The sequence below is a fragment of the Pinus tabuliformis genome, chromosome 3_2 (assembly GCF_031772625.1).
Source record: "Pinus tabuliformis cultivar Carrire ecotype Pingquan chromosome 3_2, CPIR1, whole genome shotgun sequence".
NCBI lineage: Eukaryota > Viridiplantae > Streptophyta > Pinopsida > Pinales > Pinaceae > Pinus > Pinus tabuliformis.
The window spans coordinates 513,238,030-513,249,448 of NC_142302.1; positions in this window are offsets into that span (position 1 = coordinate 513,238,030).

Consider the following 11,419-nt stretch of genomic DNA (forward strand, 5'->3'; position numbering starts at 1 on the left):
GAATTTTAAAATTCTCAATAAAAATTACTAATATTCTAAATTATAATACTCATTCGTTAATTACATATTATTAATCTTATTTAACTTTTTCCAACATTTATATTTGGAACTTGATGCATTTTGGCTATATAAACCTATTTGTAGATCGATTTTTCATCTTTGTCCTGAGGATGAACCACATTAGTTGGTTCAAAACAATGACCAAAAACTAATCATGTGATTAATCCAGAAAAGCAATCTAAAAAACAAGATGGATCATAAAAGCTTGAAATCAGAGTTTATTAATACTTTTTTCTATAAACTATTGATAGGTTATTTTAGTAGGTATATATTCTTCTATCGAATAAGTGTGGCTTCAATGTACTTACAAATAAGCTTAGTCTAAACAGGCGACGATCTTGATGGAAAAATAATGGTTTTTTCGACATGATTTCGATGAAATCCTATAGAAATTTTTGTAAATCCAAGTTATAGCTATCAAGCTTCAAAATTTCAGGTGCTCCAAGGGTTCTTGAGGGTGTTGAATCCATTTCCATCATTAAAAAAATGATTAAAACACTCCTAGTTTCATATTTTTAGAAAAAAAAAATATTTCACTGGATTCTGACGAGAAAATTGTTGATTGGGAAAAATTGTCATTTCCCTAGACAAGTCCTTACAAGTGTACATGTGTGTGTGTATTCATAAAAAATCTAGAAACATTTCAACAACTCACAAAATTTGATTCAGTTTCTTTTAAATTGAATTATTTAACTCTAGTCTTCTTATATGTATAATGTGTACACCAATTAGGTGTTATGGAGTTTAGTCCCCGTTAGGTATCATGTTCAAATCTCATAGGGAAGAGTTGAAAGTGGGAACCAACTATATGGGATAAAAATTATCCAAAGGGAATCAAAGCTTAATGAGTCTTGTACAATCATATATATATATATATATATATATATATATATATATATATATATATATATATAGAGAGAGAGAGAGAGAGAGAGAGAGAGAGAGAGAGAGTAATTTATAATATTTTATTCATAAATAAGAAGAATAGATTGGATTCTATAGATATTACAAGACCATTACATTCTAGGAAGATAATCCTTCTTGCTCTAAATATATATGTGATAATATTACATATTAATGAATATCTCATTTCTTTCGAGATGAAAAATATTCATTGATCCTACCTTTTTTTCCTTTGTTCTTTTTAACGTTTTACAACTCATGAAGAAGATTGGACATTGGCTAAAGCTAAATTAGAAACTAGAAAATTAAGATTTCAAGGAGAAAATGGATGTCTAGTATTAAAATGTTTCTCAGAATTCCTAATAAGAATTGAAATTGTTAGATTCATGTGTTCTCTTCATCTCCTCAATAGGCATTCATTTGTAGTTAGATTAATGCGTTCTCTTCATCTCCTCAATAGGAAATGGCAAGACCTGCCAAAAGCAGCCAATGGAAATCAGGAAGCGGGAGAGAATTCAAAATTCAGTTATGTTGGGATTTATGAAGCTGTGAAAGAAGGAAGTGTGGGCCATATTTTGAAAATATCAAAACCGATAAGGACAAAAGCACTAGAACTTGTCAAAGTGGACCCGATCGAGATTGGGATCAAGGAAGTTGCATGTTAGACTAGATCAAATGAGTGCGATCTATAAAAGGGCCAATGATGAACAAATTGGGTTGTTGTTAGTTTTTAGTTGTATATTGAGTTGTATTTAATGGAAGATTCAAAGTCTTTTTAGTTCTCTGTTGTGTAATACCTCGTTAGAGTTTGAGTCTTTTCTTTCTCTCAAGTTCTGTTATGTGCTTGTAATGCAATGCAGTCCATAATATTAATTTCTTGCAGTATGTGCGAGGTTCTTGTATAATGATTTAGCCAATCAATAAAGGAGTTGTTGTGGGAATGAGTTGTGAATTGATGGTTGATGCTTGTGTTCCCCTTTTAAAATTTTAATTGTATTTGCATGGTTATTTTATTGTGTTTAGATATGAATGTTTAAAATTCATGTTGACATTTTTGTGATGGTTAATGGAATGTTCAGAATGCATGCATAATATAATGAATACAACTTCTTCACCACCGTTCTAGATCCCTTACCTCTTGTTTTTCTGGCACACCTCGGGTGAGATGTTTCTTTTTCCCAAAAGAGGAGTGAAAATGTCGGAAATAAGCTAGACTATGATGATGATTTTTGTTGGAAACCTAAGATTGGACCGTAGGTTTCTGATGATTAAAATTTACACCAACAAATGGTTTCATTGTTAGGACCCATGAAAATTTCATAAGGGATCTAGATCATGGGGTCGAGGATTATTAGTGGATACATTTAGGATTGGTAGCTTGAGAATATTAATCACTTTATCCTACAACAAGATCAACTATGACAAAAGAATATAGATTTGGTTAAGGAAGATATTTTGTATGCAGAAACTTCTTGCGATGAATACGAAATGTTCTAGTGCAAGTTCCCTGAAGAACTATAGAATTAGTTGAGAAGGCTACACATTAAAGTTGGAGAAGGGAATCACCTTAGGCTTTGTAGAGATTGGAATATGGTCAATTTGGCTGAGTTGCATTGGTTAGATATTGAACTAACAAGAGTTGTTGATTTTTGGGTTCATGCAACCCTATAAGGGTACATTATTGAGTTTGTGGCTGAAAAGAATTAACTTTTTTTTTAAGGCTGAAGCAGTATTTAAATACGGGTTGCGGGGATGATTGTTGAAGGAAATTTCAATGTGGATTAAAATTTGTTGGTCGAAGAAAATGTATTGTTGCTCCAAGAAAATAGAATGGTCGCTTAAAACCCTCGATGTTGGCGGTAGGATCTAGAGGGAGGGATGCCGCACAGTTGTTGAAGATGAGGGGCTATTACGATATATTAAGAGGAGTTGTGGAAATATTGAGACTTTAGAGAAATATGGAGGGCACAAATAACTAACGAGTGGAGGGAGAGAAAGGTCTAGGAACTTAGGGTTAGAAGAAGAGAATTATAGAGGATAGAAGAAGCAGTGATGAGTCTAGCATTATGGAAAAAAGGAATGGATAGTTCAGGGTTGCTAGGGAAAGGAGAAAGTGAAGGATATCCTTTTGGTGGAATAAGAAGTGCCAGGAGAAGTGTTGTGGCAATTTAAAATTGAAGAGATGGACCCCACCTAGAGTTAGGAGGATTTCATATGCTTGAACTAGTCAAACAAATGATTACAATGAACGATGAGAATAATCTAGTAGATGATGACATGCATTTTGTAATGAGGATATTATTCTTTCAGGATGAATCGATTCCTATAAGTATTAGTCTGCAAGATGGTGGTACAACTAATCATGTACCTAAGCTTCCCTTGTTACTGTATCAAAGTCCTGGTAATTTATTTTCTAAATTGCGTAAGACTTTAAAATTTAAACAAGTGCACTTTAGGTATGCAACAAGTGGTTTTAGTGGAGAAAATAGTTATGGTAGTATTTTTCAATCAAGCTCAAGTAGTTATTCTATGTCAGTTTCCCAAGGATTTGTAATAGTTCAGCCAAGGAAAACAACTATGGCTAGAAATATCCCAGGATCACTTAGCTATTATCCACAGTTTTCAGGATGGGGTGGTGAAGATGTTGAGAAACATTGGTACTTATGTGAATCATTTTGGAGGGGAAGTTAGACTTCTGATGCCACTAAGCTCATTTAGTTTCAGACAACTTTTCCATATCGTGCTCTGCAAGGGTTTATTAAATGGTTCGATTTGAATCCAAACTCCAAACCTATGACTTCTAGTGTCATTGATCTTACTGGTGAAGGTGCTCCTGAGCCTCATGACTATGTTCCTATTACCGAAGAGAAGAAAACCACACCCACTCTCTGTTCTCATCATTCTTCACCTCCAACCACCTCCGAAGTGACTATCTTTGACCAACCTAATCCTAAAACGACCCTTAGTGACACCACCGATATGGAAAATGAGTATGTCTTTGGAAACCCCATTATTGTACCTGAGACTATCTCCCCTATAAAGACTCAGCTGAGGGAAGTCATAATATTATCGCTTTCTTCACCCATTGTCCCTCCATAAAATCCTACTCTACTACTTTCTGATGATCAAGTTTCTACATTTTCTAGTGACCCTAAAAACTATTTTGAAGTTCTTTCCTTCATTTCCTAGTGAAAGGATATCACCCCTGTACTACCTAGACTAGTTCTTGCTCAATTATGCTTGCAAATTTAGAAGGAAAAAAATTTAGGACTAGGAATCCTAATCCTAGGGTCATTCATAAAAGTATTTTTCCATTGTACAACCCCTACAAGCTATATTCCAACCATAAGATACTCTTTCTGTTGATGATATTTAGAGTTGGTCAACGTCACATTTGTTTCAATTAATTAGAGATTTGACCTCACAATTAGAAGACTCCTTCACTCTTGCAAACTCAAAATGTAATGAAATTTATGCCACTTGTGAGAAGCAGAGGAAACAACTCATTCTTATTAAAATTGAGCGAGATCAATTGCACGAAGAGAAAGAGCAATTGGAAAACAAGATTTTATATTTGGGCACTAGGTTTCAGTAGATGTGGCCCACTATTGCTGAACTTGTTTATGTGCCACCTGAAGACATATTTGTATGTTCCCCAACCGAATGTTGTGACTGTGTTGAGTCTTCCTATCTCATTCGTGTTGTAGTGAATCAAGAATTATGGGGTACTATTTTCAAACTCCACCAAGCACTTTTAAAGCCCTCCATGCAATACCAGTAAAAATTTACCCAGGAAATTGTCACACATCATCAGCTAGAGATTATCTTAAGCAAGTCATGGAAGAATCCTAGGAAATTTTCAATCAAGTTTCATATTGGAGTGGTGTCCTTTTAAAGAAGAATCAAATTTTGTACCCACTTCATGAGACTCTGAAGAATTTATTTGGTCAAGTGATGTAGACTCCTAACTTCGATCAATAGAAAAGTCTCCTCAAGAAAACTGAGACTTTGGATGCCCAAATCCACCAAATCGAGGAAGCATCACAAGATACATCTGAGCTATTGCATAGAACCACTTTATCACTTTGCAGGCCTGAAATGCTTTAGTTGATGGTCAACTACAGGAAGTTCTTCAATCCCAACCCGTTGAGCCTACTACAAAGGATACTAAGCAATTTGTAGGGAAGGTCACTGTTATTTTGGATAGTTGTATTGTTTTTATTCATGTATATACTAGTTTCAAGGAGAATGTGTGGTGCGACATGCCATATTTTTGAACTTCATTTGAAGGAGAGTCATCAACACAGACAAATGAAGCAACAAGTGAAGATATGCAAAAAAAAGCAGGATCAAATGCGGCAACAACAATTTGACTCAAGGACAAATCAATAGTTTGTGGTCGGGGCTTGTTGGGTCCTTTGTTTTTTGGTATAATCTTGAAGAATATGATTAAAAATTAGTTGTAGAGGAAATGGATAAACTTTCCAAAAGCATCCACAGAACTTGCGAAGTGGCAGAGAATTGAAAATTCAGTTATGTTGGGATTTGTGAAGCTGCGAAAGAAGGAATAATGGGCTATATTTTGAAATTATAAAATATGATAAGGACAAAAGCACCAAAACCCATCAAATTGTACCCAATTGAGATTGGGATAAAGGAAGTTGCATGTTGGACTAGATCAAGCAAGCACGATCTATAAAAAGGGGCAAAGATGAACAAATCAGGCTAATGTAAGTTGTTAGTTGTAGATTAAGTTGTAGTTAGTGAAACAATCAATGTTTTCTAGTTATTTGTTGTGTAATAACTCATTAGAGTCCAAGTCTTTTCTTTCTCTCAAGTTTTATTATATTCCTGTAATGCAACGTAGTCCATAGTATTAATATATTGTAGTATGCATGCTCTTATCGTGTATTGATTGGCCCAATGAATAAAGGATTTTTTGCAGGAATGAATTGTGAATTAATGGTTTATGCTTGTGTTCCCCTTTTAAAATTTCAATTGTCTTTGCATGGTTATTATATTGTGTTTAGCTATGAATGTTTAAACTGCATGGTGTCTCTATTGCGAAGGTTAATGGAATGTTTAGAATGCATCCATAATATAATGAATAAAACTTCTTCACCACCATTATAGATCCCTTATCTCTTTTTGTTCTGGAACACCTCCAATGACATGCTCCTTTTTCCCAAAATAAGAGTGAAAATGTCAGCAATAAGCTAGACTACAATGACGCTTATTGTTGGAAACCTAAGGTTGAACCCTAGGTCTCTGATAATTAAATGTTACACCAATAGATATTACCAATGAATGTTGTTGGTTCCTCTTTTTTGTGTACACTTATTCGACTCAATAATCATCTGAGATCACCCATTGGAATATATAAGTTGAACATTTCACAAAATTCTTCAGTGATCCCAACAATAGAGAGATTCAAATTGTCTTATCCAGAATCATAATTTCTATACCATATTCTACACCTTCTCTTATTATATAGAGATAGAGTAAATTAAAAAAATTGTATTTTAGTTAAAATATGTTGAATTGGCCTCATTCCATACCCCAAAAATTCCCATTTCAAAGGCCCAACCAAGTTCCAATAGTATGCAATTGATTTTTTCTTTGAAATAGATTAATACCTAGAGCATTGTACTAAAATTTTGGTTGAACCATGATCAATATTTGAAAAATATTCAGGGTGCACACCTTAATGTATAGATTCAAACCTTGTATCACTATAACTCTGCATGAAGATATCACTGAGGGAATCAATTTAGATTCCAACCTGAAATGAGAAAAAAAACTTCAATCTTGAGACTCCATATTCCTATGCTCACTTCATGAATTAGCATGAACTCTACACATTCCCTTGCTATGTCTATTCAATGATGAATTAAGATTGTTGATCCCCATGGTTGTCCAATGATCAACTTTCGTCATTTTTTCTGACTATTATAGTGGTTTTCTCAACAAGGCCAAGCAGAAACTTGACTCATATTTCTCTCCAATGCACATATCGAAGCACTAAGGCTTGCAACATGATATGAAACACATTTAATCTTAATATCTCATTACAGATATATGAAGTAACCCGAAAACATTCATTCTTTACTCGAATTACAAATATACATGAATTCCATACAATAATAAGAGGATTAAAATATTCACACAATCAAACGGTCAAAACAAAGTGATTTTCATTAATCAAACACACACATTGCACATAGGGTTTACGTAAGGCCCTTCTCTCCTCTCTTAATTTGATTGGCCTTTAACTTGGCCTCTTAGCCATACTTGGCCTACTTCTGTCAATTTTCCCTAATTGGCCTCTTTTTTTCTTTTCTAAGTCTCCTCAATGCCTTTAGGATTATAATATTTAAACTAGAGGACTTTGAAACTAGAAATTGGCTTAGACCCAAAAATCTTCACTTAATCCCTAGGATCCTTCAGATTTACAAAATACTCAAGAGATCTACATCTCAACCTAAGATCTCTCTAACTCTCACAAACTCTTGAGATCTATTACAATTAGAAAAGATTGATTATAATGTGATTCAACCTTAATACAACTAATAAAGTCCTTCTATATTTCCATAAAACATATGAAAATTATAATAATTCAAAGTGTTAGGGAACCCACTTCCTTGGTAAATTGAAGACCCTTAAGTCCACATCAAGTTGGTTGATTTGGAGGTAAAATTTCTCTTCCATCGGACTCCCAAGGTTACAAATTTTCTTGAACTCCTAGTCATGTGTTTTCACTTTCTTCATCCTTACTGGATCCCAAAATTTATGTTAATGTTGTTCACTTGCTTCACTATCTTTCTACTTGTTACTTCCTGCAACTTTCCACACATGATTTTGAAGTAATCCATCTATTTTTTTTATGAAAACTCGTACAATTACTTGTACCCTTGATTTGGATTTATGAAGGAAAAAAATGAAATACAGATTTAAAACAAAAACACATAGATACATTGATATTGAACTTCAATTAATAAATAGAAAATGCTGAAAATTGTTTACATGCAGAATGAAAGAAAACTAGCTTGGGCAATGGTAGCTTATCTTTGAGAAGAGATGTGATGGTTACATGCCTTTTGAACTATGTTACAATGAGGCTCAGAGGAATTTTTCATCATGAAGAAATAATGATAAACCTTAACCATCCAAAAACCTAACCCTAGGAGATGAAGTGCCAAAAGGTATAGGCCTCGATGGGGTTAGTTGGAATGTCAACTTCCCAGGGTCGTAACTTTGGTATACGATCTCCGCTTGGCGCACACGATAACTCATTAGAAAGTTCTATATGAGGAAAACAAATTTCGACTACAAACATTGATCTAACTTCGATCGATGTTTTCCCATTTCCCCAAAAAATGTCATTTAATGCTTAAGAATGACTCTAAAAGTTCTGGACACAAAAAATACCAAAAATAGAAAAATGTGAAATAGGAAAATGTAGTAGTTCAGCTTGTACATAAATTACCTGCAAACGAGTTCTTAAAAAACAAAAAAAATATACAATGGTGAGAACATAAAAAATATACACAAATTTTCTTCTGGAACCCAAAACTGGGAAAAGTAGATTGATTTTTCATTATATTATTTTCAGTGTTAAATTATATACATGTTGAAGCAATCATAAACCCTAATCCAATAACCTTGGATTAGAACATAGTCATAGTTCCCTTGAACAAATATACAAAATACCATGGGCAAAACCATCATGCCCAAAAACATGCGCAAAAACTATGTGTAAAACCATGGGTGGGTCTGCCTACCATCCTTGGATCTGCCCCCCATCCTTGGGTCTAACCAACCATTATTGGGACCTCCCCCTTAAAACATCCATGGTAGAGGCGGCTATCACCCCCCCGTGACCCCCCTACCTCGCTCGACACAACGTAACAACGAGTGAGGTTAGTCATGAAATGAATGTAACACATACCCAATAGGAAATGTGTTGAAAAATAGGAAGTTGATAAAAAACAGTGTTGGGAGTCCAAGTGGAATAGGAGAGTGGCCACCAATATCCACATGGATAAATCCTCCCCTCTTAGGAAGAAATGGTCCCCATTACAATGAGTGCTTCCATGAGGTGAGGAAAATTCTATTAAGCTTGGTCCCTGGTAAGCCACCTGCTTTGGTGTAGGAGTTCGTCTGCTTTGACAACTCAATACATTTGGATACTCTATTGGTGAGTGTTATTAATTTGTGTGCCCATCATCCCACCAGTTGTGGTATGTTCAATGCAATATGGATTGAGCCTTTTGGTGGCAACTACTCAAAAATGTCTGATGTTTCCAACAATGGTGGAAAGTCTAGCCAAAGGTGGTCCACATTGAATACTTGGTGAAGCCAAGGAATGGAACGATACTTAGCTTGAAATCGTTATCACCCATAGTCTTGGCAATTGTGTAAGGCCCATAGCAGAGTCGTCAAAGCTTCCAATTGGCTCTGGCAAGGAGTTGCTTCTACAAATGCAACCAAACATTGTTTCCCACTTGAAACTTGTGTGACACCCGATGTTGATCATGATGTTGTTTGTACATAGTATTAGATTTATATAGGATATCATGAACCTATTATTGGATGTGTTGAATGTGTTCAATAAACTTGATGGCCTTATCAGCTTTGAATTGAACATGTGTAGATTTTATCTGTGCAGTTGAAATAGGCATTGCAACATCAATGGGACATAATGGTTCAAATCCTAGGCCCACCTAAAAGGAGCTATGGCTAGTTGATCTATAGAGATGTTTGTTCTAGTTTTGTTGAAAATAGGGAAGACTCTCATCCCATGTTCATGGATGCTTGGAGTTGTACATGTGTAGTATGTGCATTATCATCATGTTAATGACCTCTGTTTGGCCATCACTTTGGGGGTAGAATACAACCAAATTGGTAAGCTTGGTGTCCAATTATAACCAAAGGCTTGAAAAAATTGTGCTTAGAAACATGTTATCTCGGTCTAATATAATGGTCTGTGAGATCCAAAAATGTACCCACACTAGTTCAAAGAAGATCTTGGAAGTGGCTTTTATTATGATACTCTTCTTACAGGAAGACAATATGGCCATCTTAAAAAAATGTATCAATGACCACAAGCACATAGTCATTACCATGCTTCGTAGAATAAAGGCTATACATTTAGTCCATGGATATGGATTCTCAAGGATGGATAGGAGTAGGAAAAGGAATGTAGAGGCCTTGATTCTTAATGGTTAGCTTGGTGATGCCACAAGAAGTGCATGATCTTATATATTTTCCAACATCTTGTCGAACTCTTAAACACTAAAAATACTTTTGTAGTACTACAATTATCTTCTCCACTCCAAAGTGCCTTGCGACCCGATTATAATGCACCTCCAAAATCATCTTGGAATTCTTTCTTGAAGGAACACAAAGATGTCCTAGATAGCACGATACTTGAACCTGAAGGTGAAAGTATGGAAATGAATTTCTATCCATTAACATATTATAGGTGGCAGTGAATTTTGAGTGATTTTCATATATTTGCGGCCATCTAGAGGTGTTTTTCCCATAACTTTTGAGAACCATGTTCAGTGCCACAATCAGAAGATGGATAGGGTAGCCTATGACATGATTGGTGCCACCCTTTTTGTATTTAATGTTTAAATGGAATTGTTGCAAGTATGTGGACTATTTTTTATGGCGATCATTTTGAAACTTTCCCTGTGTCTACATAAATTGAAGAGGCCAATGATTCTTGTGGATGATCTCCTCCTTACCCAAAATATAATGTTTCTATTATTGGTAGCCCTGCACGATAGAATAAATTTCCTTATCATAGGAGGTGTACCTTAGAATGGTATCAGAGAGTGTCTCACTATGATAGGCCATTGAATTCCCTTGATCTGTCAGGACTACACCAATAGAATAATCGGAGGCATATGTCTGAATCAAAAATGGTTGTTGCAAGTCTGTTAAGGTGAGGATGATTGTAGAGAAAAGGTGGTGTTTGAGTTCAATTAATTAGTTTAATTGTGCTTTTTCTCCACTCTTGGTAAATTGACTCAAGGGATAAGTGATATGAGAGAACCCCAATACGAATCTATAATATAAATTATCAAGGCCCAAGAAGCTGTGAAGCTCTGTTGGAGTCGTCAGGGCTAGCCAATTCTAAATGACTTAGATCTTAGCTGGATCCCCATGCATGCCTTTCTCATCAATTATGTAGCCCAAATATTGGACCTAGTCCATGCCAAGAAAGAATTTCTCTAGGTTTGCACATAGCTTGTGTTGTTGTAGGGTTTAAAGGACACACTGAATATGTTTCAATTGCTCTTCCCAACACTTGTGGAAGATGAGGATATAATCCATATATAAAACCACAAATGAGTTGGTGAAAGGTCGCAAAATGTCATCCATCAACCTCATAAAAGTTGCTAGGGACTTTGTCAACCCGAAGGGCATGATCAACCACTCAAAGAGA